The following is a 22,183-nucleotide window of genomic DNA, read 5'->3' on the forward strand; positions in this document are numbered from 1 at the left end:
ATCTCGTTGAGTGGTGGAGTTTTGAATTTGGCGGTTTCTATTAAGAACGCTCGTTGTACTAACGCCATCTCGTGTGACGTGAGAGAAAAATAACGCTAGCACAATCACATTTTTTATCATGGGAGAAAGGCCGTGTAGTCGTTTCTCTTTGTGTTTTATATTAGAATAAGTGCACCACTCCTATGGGTGTATAACACTAAGAATACATAAACCAAAATATATGATGTAAACATAAAATTAGTATTCGGCTTTTAGTGAAAATTAAAATGTAAAACTAAAAATTATAAATTATAAATAGTCTTTTCTTCCATACTTTTTGAACATAATTGTAAAAAGCAGTGGCGTGCCGTGACATTTGATGATAGGGAAGCTGTGTTTCTGTAAGAAGCAGACTTTCAGGGGCAATCAGTTAATTGCGCGTCAGTAATGGTCTAGGGTCCATTCGTACATGGGTGGTGGCTGTAGAGAGAAAGACGACAAGTATCTGACAAAAACCGTTTATTTTAACATAAAATAAACATATACTATGTACAAAATAGTTTGCTTTAGGACAATCAGTCGTTCGGACGTCCTGAGCGTCGATGTGGTTCTTCGATGGTCGATCGAAGGTGGCCCCGGGACAATGGCGTTGACAAGTCTGTAAGGCACGGGGAGACTTCGTCCATTTGAGTCGGGGACACGGTCTAAGTCCGAAGTGGCACGGGTTACAGGTTGGCACAATAGACGAGAAACTGGTTGTTTTTTTTTTTTTTTTTTTTTTTTTTTGCGCGTTGACACGCGGCGTTTTGGTTATTCGGAACGTTAACCGAGTGCCAGGTGTCCTCGATTGTCGGAGATTATATCAATCTCCGTTCTTTCTTTCGTCCATTTTGATTGGTCGCTCTCCCTCAATCACGCTTCCCGAGTGGTTGGTCCCTCGTTACTAAACGTAACGAGACTCTTACCTGGAGAGTGAGAAAAGTCAAAATCGAAGACGAATTCGATCTTCCACCGATCATAGGACGACTTCCTTCCGCGATTTGTGGTTTCTGCCTGGCAGTTTGATATAAACAACGGGTGTCCGACTAAAAACGACTTTTACCTATGTTTTTTTTAAACTAATAAATTTTTCTCTAAATTAACCGTTTTTTCGCGTCATTCATGACGGGTCAGACCTGTCCGGTATATGACATTTCCATAAAAGTTTTAAACAAATACTGGAAATGACAAAAATAAACAATTTATGTATTTTAGTTCTAAAATACAAATAATACATACATAATACAAATTGATACGATACAAACAATGATAGAAAAACTTGTTTTTTTAATTTTTTATAAACTAATTCTATTCGGCGATTTTTTCCGCAAAGTCGTTAATTACTTTATGATAAAAGTCGCTGATCGTCGATTCCATGAACGTATTTAAAAGCTCTTTTTCTATCGAAAGCAACGCTAGCGACTACAATTTTTTCTCCGACCGAGTGTTCCTGGCCAATGTTTGAATTCGCTCCGTGGTCGAAAAACTGCGTTCAACAGACCCACTGGTAGATGGTACCATAAAAATTAATGATATTAAATCATATAATTCTTTTAGTACGTCTTTGTTCGGATCGACATTAATTATATGTTTTATGTCTAAGAGTTACTTGTCAATATAGTCTGGACACGAATATAAATATTGCGATTCACTACGTAATTTAGATAAATCAAAAAATTTCCCATAAAATTTATTTAATTTAAAGAATTAAAACACGCTTGGAAAAATTGTTAATAATTTTAATATTATGAAAAACATCTAAAAGTGATAAAAATTCTAAAGATTTTATGTCTGAAAATCTGTCAATATAATTATAATTTTCTTTTAATTATACTGTAATTAAATATATCAATAACTTTGCAAAAAAACGTACATAAAAATAACATTGAATACTCTTTACTTTTTAAATCTTAAACAATTCACTTAGTCAGATGGCTAAGGGATAGAATCGTTGGAAGCGTTACACGTGTATAGTTTCCACCAGCTAAACCGGCTGAGGTTGGTGCTCTGTAAAGTGCATGCGCCAATGCCCTCTGGCTGCTTTACAACATTCAGTTATTCTCGTCGTGAAAGCTGTCTCTGAAGCGCTTCCATTCCGCCACTAACATTCGAATATACAATAGCAATCTTATCGTTTTTTTTCATATATAGTATAGAATTTTTTAATAAGATACATAATGCAGTTATAATAAAATATTAATTTTAATTAATTCAAAGTACGTTAAAATATGAAAATTTATATTTTAGAAAATACAAGGGAGGGTCATTGGAAGGTGGATACGGCGCTTCCACCGCTTCCAATGACGGCACGCCACTGGTAAAAAGCATCAAACAGTGGCTTCTGAACAAGCTTATCGAGTGGACATGACCACCCGAAACCTAGCGTAAAGATTTCTAATTTCAGAATAAGTCTATCTTTATCGTAAATTGGACAATGATAGATCATATGGACGACGGTTCTAGGTTTTCTGTAGAGCAATAGCAAGAGGCAGTTTCTGCCCGGTTATACATCCCCAGGTAGCTTCTAACATTATCATGCTCAGTAAGTAGTTGAGCAGTAGCAAACTCTAAGTGGTCATGAGAACCTGCATTCAACACTAGGAAAATAAAGTTTTTAAAGTTATTATACCAGTTTTACTGCTCAACCATTGTTGATTCCACTTTCGCGTAGCGTTGTCATGAATATAATTTTTAAGGCTGTATTTCTTCTTTCAATTTCTTCTGGTGTTGGTTATTGTCGTCTTATTAATGCCAGCTAATGGAATTGTCAAATTTCATTTGTAAATGTCGTATGCAAGTAGCATACTAGAAATAATATATTTGTATCTAAATTACTGATAGTTTTCCAGTAATTTAGACCCAATATTACATTACAGGCTTATTACTGACGCAGTTAAGATGTCACTCTGTCATTCTGCGGATCCAAAATCAAATTGAATGGTCAAACCTCAACAACTTCTCACGGGCAGTTTGTCCGGAATATTAGACTCCATCCCTCGTCACTCAATTTCCTTTGTTATAAACCTAGCTGCAGCCACAATGGACACTGAGATCCTTTTTTTTATATACCCAAAGGACAGAGAGAATTAAACACATTATAAACAATTCTGTTACCTAGCTAGTGATTTGTCATATTCGGTGAAAATTATTTTACATTTCTAAAATTAATTTTAAAATGAGCATTTATTTATTGTGCATGGTCACAATACCTGGCTGCAATTTTAAATTTATTTAATTTAAAATATAATTTTATGCTCGCCACCTCAAATTAGTACTATAGTGTCGTGCTCCCGTAAATCATACTTTTTCGTTAGCAATGGAGTCGTGCCAGTCATCTATCTTACTCCTTTCGGTAAAAATATTTTTGAATTGAAATAACGTCACTTCCGATTTGGATCGGAAGTTCGTAATCGGCGCCTGTTGCCTAAGCTTTCCAGATCTGGTCTTGATTTTCATGTATCTAACTCCGTTCTGGAGACAGACGATGGACGGATTACAGTGGAAATTTCCAGGTCAACAATTTTTTTCAAATTGCATCCCAATAAAAAGTTGATCGTTTATTTGAACTATTTGACAATTTAATATGCTGTATTTATTGAGATAAAGTCAAAAATGAATAAAATTAGTCATCAAAATCTTATTCTAATACTCACATTTAAGTAATAAAATGGACTTAAGGAATAAAGCAACTGAATGATTTTTATATTCATATCAGTTCTAGCTTAAAATCAATTTAGAATAATTAAAAAATTATTTAAATTACAAAACAAAATGATGAATTAAGAGTTAACGTTTCTTGCCATACATAAAAAAAAATTTATCTACCATTGTGATTAAAACCATCAGTTTTAAATTAATAAAAATACAATTTTTTTATTAAATTTGTTTATTTCTGTAACTAAAATGCCATTACATCACTACAGTTGAAATACTAACCATACATGTAACAGTTCATTGACCTTTGAGGTCTAACAAAATCAATCTGTTTCACTTCTTATTGCTGTTTACATCCTCAATCTTAATAGAAAATTTTACAGCTTATACTATACAATTACAATTCTTATTAATTTATTAGGGATTTACCTATTTCAGTCATATATTAAAATAAAAATTTTATTTTAAAACTCTTAAAATTTATGGCTATTTTAAAGAATCAGAAATCAAAGTAAGACTTATAACAACAGTACTTGTAAGAATATCAGTAAATTTACTATATACTATCTATATTTTCTCTCTCAAATTTTTGTTAATGAAATTTAACAAATTAGAATTAACATTATTCCATTGTGGATCTTATTAATTCACTTTTTATGGTTTGTTAATAAAATAATCATTGTTAAACTGTAAAGTTACTGATACTACCTATTTAACATTCAAGAGAGTTTTAACATGCTTAATAATTAATTCAGTTTAACCTAAGTATTGCATACAGGACTTGTAGATGTAAGCCTCATATACAAAATGATTTATACAGTATATTAATTTTACTCTAGATGTTTCATTTCAACAGAATTGGTTTTTGTAACATGTTTTTGAAACAGTAACATCTCATAGTTACAAATGCACTCATAATTTTATATCTATACCTTGCAAATACAACACAGATATTTTAATTATTATAATGTTACCATAAAAATTAGACATTGATTTCAATTTCCAAATCTCTGTCAATGTTAGATAACGTGTTATAAGGCTTCTTTAATTTTCTGATTCAAGTGAGACTAGTATCATTATGATACTAATATTAAAATATTTAAAATTGATAAAATTTTATTTTAATTAATATGAGATATGCCATTCATATATATTAGATGATTTCTATTTTGTTGACTTTATAAATATTGGAAGCACAATTTTTGTTTATTGTTAGAATTTGGTGAAACAATTACGTTTAAAATTAAAATTTTTATAGGCTTAGGCTTTATAAAAATATTTCTAATTATTAAAATAATGCCTGAAATTTTTTAACACACACAACTTTTAAAATTTTTAATTTTGTTAAATGTTCTGTTTTTAAAAACTTTCTAAATAGCCATCAACAAGTTTAGGATATTTCACTTGAAAACTCTTTTTTCTGTTGTATTAACAGCTTAAACATTTAATTTCTTTCATTAAAATTTTTTTTATAAAATTTATTAAATGAATTTAATTTTTAAAGGAATAAGTTAAAATTCACATTTGTGTATGTTTCGTATTTGCAAATTTATCTTAAAATAAAATGTGAAATAATTTCATTACTTTTAGATTTTCACATATAGAATATAAATATTTTATATCAGTTTTCCCATTTTTGAAATAGGTAAGTCCCTAATTACGTACTATGAAATTATGTATTGTGTTTCAGAAAGCATTTGAAATGCAATATATTTTAAAATGACTCTTAGATACTTAAGTAATTTTTTTGAATCTTTTCTTGTGACAAACAGAAATCATTGTTTTTTCTAAACATATTGGGATATATGACAAATTAATTCTACAGATTTTCTGTTAATTCAATATTTTCTTATATTCACTTGGTGAAACAGTAGAAATCTTATAAAATATAATACATTTTAATAACAACTTTATAAAAATATATATGCTGAAAAATATAACACAACACATTTTGAAAATAACTTAATGAGAACATAACAAATAATTTTAAAAAATAACTCCTTATATTGAGCTTTAAAACAAGTTTAGGTGGGAATTTCATTGTTAATCCTGAGTGGAATAATTTTTTAAAAATATATCATACACTAACTATCAATTAATTTTACTTGTTTTCCTGGAATAATTTTCCAAAAGTTAGTATTATATTATTATTATATATTTAGTCTTTTATAACTTAAATTATGCAAGTTATTTTCATTAACTATGCAGAGATTCTATAAATCTGATATATTCTCTTTGTAGTGTGCGTGGAATTGATAACCTACAAATGTTGCTGTTGTAGCCTCTTAAACAGTTGCGAATTTTTTGGAAGCAGATCTCTTTTAGCGTATACACTGAAGATAATGTCAGAAAAACTATTAGGTAAAAGAATTTAAATTAAAACAATATAATTAAAAATCTACACTTACTTGGTAATGTAATGCGAAATACTTTTCTATGAGGAGACGGTGGCCCATCGTCTGTTTCTGGAGCATCCCAAGGATTCGATTGAACGATTTCATTTTTTCTCACTACCATTCTGTCGTATGTTTGGCTATCTCTGAAGATCCATAAGTGATTGACAAATGTATCCACGTCAAAATACGTATCGGGCATTAAGATTTTATAGGGAACTCTAACACCATCAAAATTAATCCATAGTATCTCAATATTACGATCTGTACAGTTTTTGAACCTAACATGTAAAGGCCTAATGGATGGACCAGATTTTAATAATTGATGTTTGGGATGTTGTATATTACTCATTATTATTAATTTGTGTTATATTAAAAATTCAAAACAGATTTATTTTAGATGATTTATCTTCAGTTCTTTAAATCCATCTTGGATTATTAACCTGAAATAATAACAAACTATATAAACAAACATTATTATTAAATTCAATTCAGTAAAGATAGTGATAAGATAAATAAATAGATAAATTTAAAATTAGATATCAATTATAGGACATTTAAAGTCTCTTTGATAGTAATCTCTTAAAAATCTAAAGATAACTTTTTATTTATAAAATAAATACATTTAACAGTATAAATTATTTTTCACCATAATTAATTTTATTCCAAAGATTTTGAGATTAAGAAAAAGAAAACATATCTTTCAAAAATTATGCAAAAGATTCACAATTTTACATTACTCTAGCATTTAAATTAGAGTTAGCTTTTAAAAAGATTACTATAAAAATACCAATAATCATAAAATTAAGCAAATTAAATTTCATAGTCAACTTATGCAAGTGAAAAATTTTTTTATTGATAATAATTTAACTATAGTCCCAGCTGATAAAACAAAAATTGTTATAATGAAAAAAAGAAAAATATGATATAGTAAAATTTAATTTTGTCTCATCTTCACAATACTATGGTTTAACCGAAGATCCTATATTAAACACATGAAAGCTTAGAAAAAATGGTTTAAAAAATTTTAAAAATCTAATTATATCGATGTAAATGAATTTAATAATATACTAGATTACAACTGGAGAATACCCAGGCTCAACATCAGAGTAAATATCCACAAAATAAATGAGTCTTACCATCAGTAAATAACATCAACAAAACCTTCAAAAATATACCAGCAAATATACTTTAATATATTTGCTGGTATATTTTTGAAGGTTTTGTTGGTGTTATTTACTAATATATAACCAGCTGTGGGAAGATTTAGAATCTTACCATCAACTAGTCAATTCCTCTGTGAGTGGTAAAATTCCTTTACTGCTCAGAGAGCACAAAAAGGTCAAATCAATGAGATCTGGCAACCACTACCACCAAAATAAGAGTCCATTTTAAGATGTTCTTCCCTCCCACATTTTTAATCCACTGTATCATAAAAAGTATGACTTCCTGATAAAAATTCAGTGAAAACTTTTACACCTTGTTTTTAACCAGTTTTTATTGGTTTAAGGATTTTATGTTTTTACTATATTAGTCAAATTTTTTATACATTTTAACCAAAATATATTTATTTTTACAGATATATCCTCTTATTATTTTGTTATCATTATCATCATTTATTATATTTACTTATTTTTTATTTTATTTCAGTTTTACTGATTTTACTCCATAGTTTTAATAATTGGTTATTCCAGCTGTCACTATAATTATTTTTAGGTAATTATATTTTGAAAATTTTTGTATGTGTATGTTAAATATAACATAACATATGCATACTGTAATTTATAATTTTTCTATAATTTCTTACATAATTTTTACCAATATACATAATAAAGTGGGGCATAGAACCTGAAATGCATATCCTTTCTAAATTATAGAAAATAAAGCTCCTTTTTCCATCAAAAAAATTGTTCCTGTTTGATTTATTCTCAATAGCAACTTTATGCTAAGTTCTGAAGGACATGCAACTAATTGAGAAAATATCAAGCAATCAAGTATTGATTTTTCTTTATTATTACATTCCATATATAGATATCTATAATTGACTTCTTTATATAGAATTACAATAAAAAAAAATCATTATATGTAGTTTATACAAGGTGCATCTGAAAAGTTCAGTGAATGGTCCCATAGTTGAATAACCATGCTGGTTAGGATGTTGCGCTCATGCAGACATAGTGAGAGACTTGCCAACTAGTGCCCCCTAGCGTCGAAATCACGACAGTTAAACAGAAGTGCGGGCAGCAAACAATGCAATGCAGTCAGTGTGAGAAGGAGTGTTACTGCAAAATGCAGTCGTGTGAACATTACAGCACTTCCTTGTTACATGCCAGGTGACAGTTCTTCAACACTCTCCATATTCTCCAGATCTGGCATCTGCAGATTTCTTCTTGTTCCCCGCCTGAAAGGCCTACGCTTTTCCGACATTGCGCAGATCCAACAACATATGACAATGGTGCTTCATGCAACACTGAAAGAAGTGTTTGCTCACAGCTTCCAGCAGCTATACAACCAATGTCAAATGTGTGTTGTCGCTAATGGCGATTACTTTGAATGCCAGTAAAAGTATTTTGTTTGTATCTCTTGTTTTCTTTATTTTATGAGACCATTCACTGAACTTTGGAGACATACCTTGTATGTATGTATGTATGTATGTATATATATATATATATAGAGAGAGAGAGAGAGTACATACCTAGTGGAATATTTAAATAATATTTTTCTGGAATTACAAGGCTAATACATCATCATCCAAAAAATGTTTAAATTTGAAGAAGGAAAACATTTTATCTGTTTGATCTCTGTGCATACAAGTTAGAATGTAATTGAAGAAATAATAAAGATCTAGTATCAAAAACTAATGATTAATGTAAAGACTATTGTTATTGTCATCATTATAAAAATTAATCAAGGTTTAATTACTGAAATAATTTGTAATGAATTCAAAAAAAAAAAAAATATATACAAAAATTTGAGTAGTTGATTATAAAAAAAATTTTGCTTTATAAATGAATTTATTCCATAACTAGTATGTTTGAAATTTAAAAAATTTTATAAATGAATATATTTATTTATTGGTTTTTTTAAGAATATATACACTACAACAGTGCACATGCCAAAAGGTTAACATTCTTGTAAGGGGCATACTTCAAGGGGTCATTTCTGAAGTGAACTTAACAAACCTTACACTCTCTGGAACCTGTAACCAGTGCGTAATGCATATATATTGTATATCACATATCGCAGTTGACAAACGTTTTCGAACAATCACGTTGTTCTTCTTCAGATCAACTGGTTAAGGAATTCCCTGGACGAAGTGTATGTTATTCAGTGGGATCAGGTATCATTCCAATGAAGTGGGTCCTGCCTGACATGTGCAGTTGTGCGCTGGAGGAGATAGCTGTGGGTTGGCATCCAACAGGGATTGCCAGGCCAGAAATAGACTCAGCTCTTCCTTCTGGTTGATGCACGTGGCTACCTGGCCGGTGTTATAGATGGCTATGGTTTCTAGCCACCTGAGATGTTCCTGGTGGGGTGTGTTGACGATGACTGTAGCTTTCTCAAATTGCGCCTCAACCTCGGGACTGGATGCATACGTGGCAAGGGCTGTGGTAAGTCTCCTGTGTCAGATATCTGCCTGGTGTTCTCGTATATGGGTATTTAAGGAACGCTTGGTCGAACCGATGTACAACAAGTCTTCGTCCCATCTGTTGTCCCTGATTGGGATAGAATAGATACCGGGGAGTCTAGTGCAATCCAGGGGATCTTTTTCATTCCATAGGATATGGAAAATCATAGGACATCTTCTGTATACTATCCATATCCCATGTTTGTTGACTATCTTCTTATGCACTGTCTTAAGGTATGGGTTAAATGTGATGGGGGGCCCATGCCGAACCATCTGGCTGTAAGTTAACAAGCCTTAAATATTAAATATTTCCTTGAATGATGATTGTCTTCAAAGATGAAAATATTGAAAAAAATACCACAAAACAATCTAAAATATTCAAATATAAATTACATCCTTATTTAGGTTTTAAAAAAATATAACAATATATATACTGTATACTGAGTGACCAAATTATTAGAGATACCATAATAATAAGTTGGTCCTCCTCTAGCTTTGATCACAACCATAATTCTTCTAGGCATAGATTCTGCAAGACTTTGGAACTGTTGCACAGGAATATTGGCCCATGCTGACAATAATAATAATCCTTAGTTGATTAAAATTGAATGGTGGCATTTCTTGACTTTAAACTGATCTTTCCACCTTATGCCATGAGTTGAAATCAAATGACTGACTGGCCAATGAAGCAAGTGCAACTCACAGTAATGTTCATTAAACTAATATGAGACCAATCAATCATAGTGACAGGGTGCATTATCCAGTTAAAAGTGTCCATCTGCAACAAGGAACACTACAACCATAAACAAGTGTACCTGGTTTGCAACAATTTTTGAGTTAACATGTGTCATTAAGAGATGTTTCCAGGGTATTAGGGACCAAGTGTATCTCAGAAGTACATTCCCCAGACCATTATTCCACCACCACCAGCTTATAGGATTGTCACTTGGCAAAATGGGTCTGTGGATTTGTGCTGCTGGCATCATATTCTGATCATATATCAGCATAGTGGAGAAGAAACCAAGATTCATTGAACCAAGTAACCATTTTCCACTCATCAAGTGTCCAATTGTGATGCTCCTGGGTCTACACCAGGCATGCTTTTCTGTTTTTCCAAGATAACAAGGCACCCTTGATGGTCTCCTGTTGTTAAAACCAATCGGGGACAAGCTCTGGCATGTTATGTATTTGGATATGCTTTTAGCTGCACTTGCATTGTACTAAGTTACAGTCTGTTGTTGCGGTGGATGATTTGTGTTAGTTGTCTGTTACTCTGATTCACAAACCTTTACTATTCACAGTTGTGTTTATTATCCAAAATTATCCAAACTGTTTCATTCTATCGATCATAATGAGTGAGTTATGACTAATTTGAATGTGGAACTACTATTAATGGCAGATGAATAATACAATCACACAGATGCTGATCTACCTGAGAAGAGAGAAGCAGAAAGAAAAGGTTGACGAAAAAAACAAAATAAAATAAATATAATGAGCAATTATTTACAGTGACATCGCCACAATGCCGACTGCAATTTTTAATCATATTTTTAATTTATTTAATTTAAAATAAATGCTCTCCACCTCAAATTAGTAGTGGCTTGCCCCCTGTACACTATGCTTTTCCTTTAACAATAGTCATGCCAGTTATCTACCTAACTTCTTTTGGGGAAAACTTTTGAATTGAAATAATGTGACTTCCTGTTTAGCCCCTAAGGTTTCCATATCTGGTCTCATCTTTCATCTATCTAACTCTGTTCTCAAGATTAAGGAAAGAAACAGACAACAGTAGGAATTTATAGGCCTAGAATTTTTTCAAATTGTAGCCCAATAAAATATATTTTTTGACTTACTGCAATTTTTTGCATATTTAAAATAGGAGACTATTAAAAATTACTAAGATAAAAAAATTAAAGACTACATAACATCTGTTAACCACATGGTCTAGAACAGTGATTCTCAACCACTGTGCCGCGAGATTTTTGAAGTGTGCCGCCACGGCAAATACCTGTACATAAGCAATGTCATACAAGTAGTTCAATTAGTTCTACCCTACCTAGACCACGTTTGGAAATTGTAACCAGTGTTACCAGTAACTGCTAGTACTTACCAAGGCGTTTAGAAAATGACCAGTAAAATCACTGTTATGACATCACTGATTGTCCTGCTGTACTTACCGAAGTAACTGTGTGTGCCACCAAATTTTTAAATTATTAAAAGTGTACCGTGACAAAAAAAAGGTTGAGAATCACTGCTCTAGATAGTGAGGTGACCGACTTTTTTACAATGAAAAGAAGGACACATATAAATTGAAGGAAAAAATATTGTAAATAAAAGAGACATTTTATTCATTGCAACAATAATACACTATAATAATCTCTACTGTATGCATATGTGCCATGTTGTGTTTCAGTAAGAAGTAAACAAAGCTACTTGCATGCAGCACACTCTCTCAAGGTCTCCAGTGCAGAGCACATGCATTTCATAATCGCGTTTTGCTGCACTGCACCGAGCCTTGATGAAGTCATGTCGAATACAAACACATCACATCACATGCAATGGATCAGCTCGGCATCAATCAAATATGGAGATTTACAGATTAGTCTTCAAATATCAAAAAGAAGGACATGTAGGAGGACAGGACAGAACCAACAAAAGGAAGACAGTTGGTCACCTTATAGTGGACCTCCAAATATATAAAATATTTTTAACATGTTATTCTTATGTATTATCTGCTTTTTACTTTTCTGTCTGCAAATTCTTTTTAAGTAAAATTTTTGGAAGTTTTTCCATACACTTCAACCATATATATTTTAATTAACTTAAGTGATTGGCTTGCATCTTTCAACTATTCTCTTGTAATTCATTTTGAGTGTAAAGGTAAGTGCATTTTCAGCTTTAGACTGTAGGCATACTGAAGGATCATGATGCCTTTTTTCACCTTGAATTCTTATATTACTATCACTTGTTCTATTTTATTTAATATCAGTAAATATGATAAACAATAATGTGATGAATTACTAAAAAGGAAATAGAATAGTTCTTTTCTATCTACTGTCTATCTCGTGTAGCTAGAAATTCTTGAAATACAGATAACTTGCTACGTTAATGTCCAAATGTTATGACAATGATTTAATTAAACTTTCCATTACTGATTTTGTTGTGAATTTTAAAGAATTAAAAGCTTTTTTTTTCCAGTAACATATACAAGGAGCATTTGTTGATATAGGTTTTATTAAAGGAAATGCATTTTGGGTCTTAATGACTCCTCTTCAGTTCTTATAATGGTTGATTATTGGTTACAAATTGACATTAAAGAAAATATTGAGTAATATTTAGGTAACATTGAATAAATAATTTATTTATTTAGGATTCTATATTGATATCAACCACATTCATTCTGATTTGATTTATGTTTCTACACCTAGCAAATAGATTAAACATAAATTAGAATACCCTACTGTTCATGTCTTCATAGGAAGGAGAAAAAGAAAATGTCTCTTTTGTGATATAATTGCATGTCAGCCCCACAGAGATAATATATATTTCTGCCAATTTAAAGTCACACCTCTAACATTTACAAGGATATCAACCACATAGATAATTTAACATTGCTTATAGGAGAAGTCCAGCTGTTTTTTCAATGATCAAGGATGCCAAAGACCAATCTGAAAGGAAACTCTTGCCAGGCATAAACACCATCCCCATCCAGGACAACAGAGTCAACTGTCCTTACAAATATGTGGAAGCAACAGCTTAAACATGAGTATTAAGAAACAAGAATGCTCTATCAGAAAGAGTCTTTCCACGCTGTCCTGGCTGCTTTTGCCTTTGATGTCCATATCCCTTTTGATCAAACATGCCTTTTACACCATTCCTCCAACCTGGCCTGTCTCAAATATTTGGAATGTATTGAGATTTATAAAGCCTCTAGAAGAGGATCTGCCATCAATTATAAAGAGGCAGACTCTTTCTTTGTTTCATCTGCATGAAAGACATTCTATAAACTTCCATAATTTTTCTATAATTTTTGTGTATTTTCATTTCTTTTATGTTATCTTCTGCATTATGCATGTGCAACAGCAAAGAATAAGAATGATAACACTTCTTATCATTCTCTTCACACACTTTTTTGATTCATTTTAATCTAAATATGAATTCTATTTTAAATTTCAAATATTTTAAATTTTAAATATTATATATAGCAGAAGAAAGTCAATCAGAAATTATCCCCAAGATTTTTATATTTTTGGACTTCAGGACCTTGAAATATGAAGAAATACAAAAGAAATTTGCATTTTCTTTTCTGTACATATGGATTTGTGTATGTGGAGGCACAGTTCTGTTCACTCACTTTTAAGCTTAATAATTCAATAGCCTTTTGTCAAAAGTTTCTGAAATTTTGCAGGTTGATTTAGATATTAGAGGATTGATCCTATTAAATTTTGGTGGTTAAAAATCAAGAAAGTAGAAAGATGGGGGGGGTCACTTGTCATATCTCCAGTGAGTTTGGACTTAATGAAGATTTTACTCATTATTATTATTATTCTTCTTTCATGTGCCATGTCTGGTCCCCCTGATGTTGGTGATCATCTTGGCACAGGTTGATCTTGTTTCAGCTATATGAAATAGTTCCTCTGCAGTTTGTGTGCTCATCCATTCCAGGATGTCTTTGAGCCAATATTTAAGAGTCCGAGTTTCTGCACCATATATTAACATTTCAGCAGTGGGAGAGTCAGGTATGGTTCTATCCGTTAGTAGTGGAGAATATACCCGAAAAATTTTTAAAGTATTTTTTCACGCAATTTTTCTCATTTCCGTTTTAGAAAAAGTATTTGTAAACAGTTATGTCTAGTAAAGAAAAGTCTTTTTTTATTGTTACATAATTCATTTTTTATGTGAATTTATTTTTTGCGGTAGTTTTTGGCTATATTTTGATGATACCCCCCAAAAGAATTTAACGTATATATACGTCCCTCACCACTGCCACACGATCACCCTCGACGTATATATACGTCCCTCACTGCTGAGTGGTTAATACAGACCAAATCTAACATTTGACCATCCTTAGATGTTGCTTAAGACTTAAATTATCATTGCAGAAATAGGATTTCATGTTGTTAAATCTGGCACGAGCAGTTTCTACTCTACATTTTATTTCTTTATCAGGATCTACCTCCTAAGTTGTGATGCACTATTTGTTGGCCATTCAGGTAGAGAGTTGTGTTCATATGTTTTTGATGGCTAAAAACCATAAATTTGGTTTTTTATATGTTAATATTTAAGTCTGCTCTGCTTGCAGATTCACTGATTTTGTCTAGTAAGTGCTGAAGGTTTCGAATGTTGTCTGTAATGATGACAGTATTGTCCACATACATGATAGTGTTGATGCATATGCCGTTGATCTTGATACCTAATTCTAATCCATCCAAATCTTTGAAAATATAGTCAGAGTAAAGATTAAATAAGAGAGGTGAGAGGATGCAACGCTGACATACTCCTCTCTGTATTTCTAATTCTGATGTTACCATCCTCCAATTTTGACCTGTGCCTTTTGCTGCCAGTACAGATTTTTTATCAGTCTGATATCTTTACCATCCAAATCATCCTGTTTAAGCATCTGTATTAGATTGTCATGGTTAACCTTGTTGAAAGCCTTTTCATAATCAATAAAGCATGCAAATATCTCTCTTTTTTGATCTAGGCATTTTTGTAGTATAATATTAATTCCAAAAATTGCTTCATGTGTTCTGAATGCTTTTCAGAAGCCAAACTGTGTGGTATCCATATCTGTCACATTTTGTTCTAATTCTGGCATGTTTATACACAGAAGAAGGTTTTCAGCTTATGGCTCATGATACTAATTAGGCTGTAGTCATTGCACTTTTTAGGATGGTTTTTTAGGAAGTGCTATAAAGGTGGACTTTAATCAGTCTTCTGGGATTTCACTTGTAAATCTTGTTGAACATGTTTACAAGATCTATGTTGTTTTCATTGATAAGTTTTATCATTTCCATTGGTATTTTATCTGGGCCAATGGCTTTTCAATTGTTTGCTATTGTTATTGCATGTAATACCACAGATTTTAAAATTTTAAGTCCTTCATAGGTGTCCATTTGCACTTTAGTTCTGGTATCCTTAAATAGGTCAGTGACGTATGATTCCCATGTATTGATTATTTCTTTTTCATAATAAAAGTTTTTCATAATAAAAGTTAAAAGTTTAATAAAAGTTTGTTGGTATCGTCAAATGTTATGAGTATCTGTTTTTTATAGCAATTGGAACACTTTGAGCTTTCTGTGCATATTAAAATCATCATGTTTGGAGATTAGGTTTTCCATCTCTTCACACTCTTTAGCCATCCATCTCACTTCTGCTGCATTGATTTTGTTTCTTATTGTGTTTTGTATTTTCCTATACTCTTGTTTGTCATTTTTGAAGAGCCTTCTTTGTTCCATGAGATCTAGTATATTGTCTGTCATCCAGTGTTTCTTTTTTATGCATTTTGTTGTATTTAGATGTTATGTACAGGTCATTTGTGTGATAGCTTTTATGTTATTCCAATGTGTAGATATGTTAGTAATACTATTCCTTGAGATGTGATCAAGTTCATCATTGAGGTCTTTAGAAACAAAGGCTTGTATAGTTTTAAGTTGTAATTCTGCAATATCTATATGTCTAGTAGGTGCTTTCCTTTTAGTGGTTTTCAGCCTTAATTTTATGTCAGCTACCAATGGGTTATGGTCAGAATCTATGTCTGCAGCAAGATACATTGGGACTTTTTTTATGCTGTTCCTGAAGCATTGATTTATTAATAGGTAATCAATCTGATTCCTTTTTGGTTCTGGATCATTTGTGGTATCTAGAGGTGACTTACATGTGTAAAGACATCTGTTTGGCAGCTTAAACCAGGTGTTAGAAATTAAATCTTTCTAGATCTTCCTCTCCTTCTTGCCCCTTCTGCCAACATTCCCAGGACTCTTCATACTCAAGTGGCCTGGTTGACATTGCACATGCCCAAACCACCTTGGTTGATTTTACCTCAACTTTTCTTCTATCTCTGTGATGCCCAAGCATCCCAATGTAAATATTCCTCACCTTACCTTTCCTCGTGACACCACTCATCCATCTCAGCATCCGTATTTCAGCAAAATGCATTCTCTGTACCAGCACTCTGAACATTGCATTGCAAGCTTAACAACTATTTTGTAAAATTTTCCTTTAAATCTTTGAGGCATTGTTCTGTCACAAAGTACTCCACTAGTTCCTCTTCATTTATCCCAACCAGCTGCAACTCTGTTATATCTTCGTCAATCTCTCCATCTTGCTGGAGTACTGACTCCAAATATTTGAATCTTTTGCCCTTTTTCCTTTAATTTTCACATCAACTCCATTCTTAGAAGCAACTTCCAAAAAGCACATTTCATATACTCTGTTTTTTTTTCTACCAGTCTTTGGTAGAAAAAAAAACAGAGTATATGAAATGTGCTTTTTGGAAGTTGCTTCTAATTGGAAGAAGAGGCTTAATCTTTAAGCCTATTCTTCCAATCTCTCACTCCACTTTTCCAACTTTTAGTGAAATTTTTGTTTTTGCCCACATCAATAAACATAATATCATCTGTAAACAGCAGACATTAAGGAATACCTGGATGTCTGCTGTACATCTTGTAAGCCTCCTGTAAGCACATCCATAATCAAGACAAACAGATAGGAACTCAGAGCCAAGCCCTGGTGCAAACCAATGTCTACAGGAAACTTGTCCGTCACCCCACACAAACTCCTTACTCTCGTCGTGGACCCTTTGTACATATCAACAACTTTAATATATCCCTCCTTCACCTCTTTACTCCTTAATGCCCACCAAATCACTTCCCTTCGGATTCTATGGTAGGCTTTCTCCAAGTCAATAAAAACCACATATAGAAATCTATTTTCTTTTCTCAGTGCTTTTCCTTTGGTTGGTGCAGAAGAAAAATGGCCCCCCCATCAATCTTCCTCGACAACTGAACACATTCTCGACCTCCTTTTAATAACTCTCTTCCACATTTTCAATGCGTGGCTCATCAACTTTATGCCCGTGTAACTCAAGCAATCTCGATCATCACCTTCATTCTTGTATATCAGTATAAGATAGCTTTTTCACCATTCTTCCAGCATATTTCCCACATTCAAAATTTTATGGAATAATCCAGTTAGCCATTTACAACCTCCGTTACCCTACATCTTCCACGTCTCCGTCAGTATTCCATCCAGGCTTACAGATTTCCTGTTTTCCAATCTACTCAGGGCAATTTTGACCTCTCAAACACCTATTACTTTAATCCCACCTTCCTTTTTGTCCATCTTCAGATCTGTTTCAACCTTAGACTGGAAGTTTGGCAGACCATAGATACACCATTTCCAACATTCTCTCATCCTTTACATGGCATATCTGTCCAAAATCCGTCTTCCATTCTCTTATTTTGGTTAGCCCATACACTCTCTCTTTATTACTAACTACATTAACAAAATGGACAACATCGACAAGAACTCGAAGAATCCCCCAAGGGGTTGATGGTCAAAAAACACAAATTCAGAGACCTCCGCTCTAGATTATAATTTTATTTTGGATGTGACTGGCATCTATTTAGGATTTTAGGTCATTCCGACAAGAACAAAAAAGTTAAAACCCCACACTTTTCAGATAAAATAATCCATAGAGGACGCTTTGCCATCCCCCACGGACCGTTGCTGCCCGAAGGGCACCGATGGATCGAGCCCTCGAGATATTCCGCCTCACGACTTTCCCTCCATCTTCTTCCAGCTGGCCAGAAGTACTCAAAAATGGAAACGACGCACAAGCAGCCAGCCGATGTCGGGCACCGATACCCAACATAAGTGGGGAAGTAACCCAACTTCGCCTCGTAACGTATTTTGCATTATAAGAGACAGGAGAGACGTCGGCCAGGGTACAAGAAAAACTAGATCCCGAGCAAATTTCGCCCATAAAGTTTTTTTGATCTCTCCAAAGCGCTTGGCATGGAAAATTTCACCAGATGCCGTTTCTCCAAGAATCACTCTCGGATCTAAATTTTTTCTGGGGATTTCATCACCTGGAGTAAGGACACCCGGAACCAACAGCAAGGCAAAGTCGGCTAATCCAACTAATCCGACATAAATCAGTTCATTTTTCTTTAATTTTATAAATCAGTTCTCAGATTCTCAAATTTAAAAAAATTTGCCATAAGATTGTACAAAAGAAAAGTTTCCGAGAGAAGACGCGCCGAAGGTAACGTCAGGCAACGATCCAGAACTCGCGACGCCGTTTAGATATTTGTTTCGTTCTGAGAAAATAATAATTTGTAGTTTACGTAAAACGATAAAAGATCAACGGACATATAATTTTCGAGGTTTCCGTCGATAAGAGTTTATACACAAACTTCCGGAAACGATAACAAGAGAAAAAGAATTATAAACACGAGAGAAATCCATTTTCCGATCCGATGGTCACGACGACACCTTATAACGCGCAACACGGAACGAGACGTTAACTTCGAAACTTCATTCGTCGTGTAATTATAATTGAAAAAAAAAATTAAAACAATCTATAAAAAAAGAAATAATGTGTTTTTATATGTTAACACTAAATACTCCCATATATATAATGCATCGTACTTCAAATTTCATTTATATTCTGTAAGTATAAACAGTACATAAACGAATTGACGAAGTTAGTAAAATTTGAATTTTGACGAGATTGGAAACGGATTTAAAAAAAAAAAAGAAAAGAAAAATTGGCTCCGTTGATACTAATTACACGAATATAGAGGCGTCTAGAAAGGTAATTTACCCAAGTCCATTCTTTTAATTTTCATTTTCTTCTCCGGACACCAAAATATAAGGCTATTTAATCGTCATTCGGGCAGACGAAGATCAGGTGTTTCGGCAATAGGTGGCATGGCGTTTATCGCTTTTCTACCGTTCGTCAGAGATGGCGTTGCACGTACCGATTTCCAATCGATCGTTTGGCCGGGCAATTTCCACCACATCTTTACCTGACGGCAATCCTAAAAATGACGCAAAATTGATACCGACGCGTATTATGTTTTTAAAGGTCTTTTTTATTCCCGAACAGAAAAAAACAAACTTTCGGTACATTCCGGTATGCATCGGTCAACCGCATTGTACGAAAGCGTGTTCCGATATTCACCGATACCTAAGTCCTAGAATAACCTCCTACGATACCCGTGTCTAGCCTCCGAGCCAGCATTAGTTCTAAATTATGCCGCTATGACCACCGGCGCCAATGGCGGGACACAATTTTGGTATTTTCTGGTCGTAGTTACAAATTACCAAGGCTTTATTCGCAATTTCTATTACTTAAAAATGAAATAAGTTAAATTTTTAGATTACTTATAAATAAATGATTTTTTTATACGCCACGTCGGCCTTTTCGCCCGTTTCGAAGAGTAAAATTGCACGTTTATCGTACCGTCGTCGTCGTCCATTTTATTACGTATAACCAATACGTAATAAAATAAAATTAAATGTAGCCAATGCGGTTTACAATATGTTTCTGTTCGTAGTTATAAATACTTTGTCGAAATTATTAGTTAAAAGTGAAATAGTTATAGGACAATGAGACAAATAGACAATAAGGACTTAAATGTGTTGTAATTTGTTTAGAAAATAATAAACGTTTAGAAATTGCACATGCTTCCTTAACAAAGGTACAATGCGCCACAGAGTTTACACCGATATTTTGGGCCTGTCGCGATCGCGTAACATTGTTCTTTTATTTTTATATATGACGTCATCTATTAACATTCTGCTATTCAAATTAGTTAAGATATAATTATTTTTAATCGCTACATGTTCTACAAATTTCTGTAGATATACATGGTGTTGTAGAAATAAAATTTTAATATTATTTTTACTGCATTGCGATTCGGTATTTTTGAATTTAAACTCGAACGGATCACCGGTGTTCTCTTCCGCACTTAATATTCCGTTAATTAATTAACTCATCTGCCCGTGTTTTTCTGTAATCCGAGTACGGGCCACCGTGTAATTTCTTTACAAGATATTCTTCTAAGTAGAATTGCGAAAATGTACTAACGGTCTACATTTCCTCCCTCCCCCCTTCGGGTTTATGAGTTTTGAATGTAATTTCTAATATATGCGTTCTACTCTTTGATAGAATTTCAGTTGTGGAACACTCTTCTAGTTCTATAAAATCGTCATTCTTTCCCATTCGTTAGCAACTGAACTAAGTTATTCTGCTTTATCCGCCAGAAGAACAATTGTATTATTGTGTTGTAGGCTTAGAGAAACATTTTCAACTCCTTCCTGTCGACCAACTGCCGAAATTTAAATTCGAAGAAACGCGTAATATTTTTTGTAATAAATAATATATTTTGAGACTTGAATATTTGAAATGTATCTAAAATAAAATCAATATAAAATAGTTTTTCTTTCGTATTCAAATTTCCGTTTTCCGCAGGAAATTCTTCTCCAAATTGCCGCGGGCCAAGTCTAAATGCAGCCTGTCAAATCTTTGGCGACTTGTCGCTGATTTCTGGTGTTTACGATTAGAATAATTTCCATGCGTTTCTTCTTAAGACCGCTCTTGCGCAAGAAAAAGTAATGCGGAAAAAGAATACAGAAAAGTAATTCTATAGTGGTTCTGTGCGAAATATACATCGTGTCCTCGTCAGATCCGGAAAAGAATTTACGCAATCGGATATTATTGTAATGACGTCACGGCCGAGATGGGGGAAAACGTTATTGTAGCATTTAGTTGGCATGTCTGCGTGTCGATGGATGGAATCTCTTCTATAGACGATTGCATAAAATTCCGATTGCTCTTTTACTTCAAATACTATATTCTTTCGAAACTCTTTATTATGCAGTGGTGATGACGTAAATCTATACTTGATTGCTATCGGTGCAAGAAAGTCCTTTTCCCTATTGCGTAAAAGGAAAGTTAGACACGATTTTCTGCACTGGTTTTGTGGTACGAAAAGGGAAAATTTCTCTAAATACGTTTTCCGCAATTTTTTCCTTAAGGGGCTTTACTCAAAACCATTATCTGCCTATAAAGAAATAAACAAAAATCGACACAAATCTTACGGTTCGAAGATTTAGTAGACACTCTGATAACACAGTGCGATTTAAAATCCGTCCGCACTGGACTTGGAAACGACAGGCGCTTCCAGGAACGAAATAATGACTTGACGCGTCCAAAGATACAAAGTAAATCATGACGTCGGCAAATCAGCCCAGCCACTTAGGGGCGAAGACCCTTTACCATCGCACTATATAATCCATACCTAGCTAACGTGGAGAGAGAGAGAGAGAGAGAGAGATTGCCTATTCAGAATACAACTAAAATGCGCGGTTAGTAGAATCGCAATTGCCGAAACACAGTCTAAAAGAAACAGGGGATAGAAGAATCAATATATAAGTTATATTAACATAACGAAAACTTTTATAAACCATAGGAAAGTTT

The 22,183-nt window shown here is 33.1% G+C and overlaps 1 long non-coding RNA gene across 3 annotated transcripts; it reads right to left on the minus strand.

The window, feature by feature from the left end:
* Positions 1-5,047: 5,047 nt before the first annotated feature.
* On the minus strand, positions 5,048-19,859 carry LOC136981327 (uncharacterized). Of its 3 annotated transcripts, none has more exons than XR_010881682.1 (4): positions 19,820-19,859; positions 19,523-19,739; positions 6,081-6,508; positions 5,048-6,005 (listed from the first exon to the last, which is right to left on the minus strand). It is a non-coding gene; the product is annotated as an uncharacterized lncRNA (long non-coding RNA). The 3 variants fall into 3 exon arrangements; XR_010881683.1 differs by having other exon boundaries at positions 19,829-19,843; XR_010881681.1 differs by lacking the exon at positions 19,820-19,859 and having other exon boundaries at positions 19,523-19,767.
* Between the last annotated feature and the right edge of the window lie 2,324 nt (positions 19,860-22,183).

This window comes from Centruroides vittatus, unplaced genomic scaffold, assembly GCF_030686945.1.
Source record: "Centruroides vittatus isolate TY-2023 unplaced genomic scaffold, ASM3068694v2 contig_751, whole genome shotgun sequence".
Classification (NCBI taxonomy): domain Eukaryota; kingdom Metazoa; phylum Arthropoda; class Arachnida; order Scorpiones; family Buthidae; genus Centruroides; species Centruroides vittatus.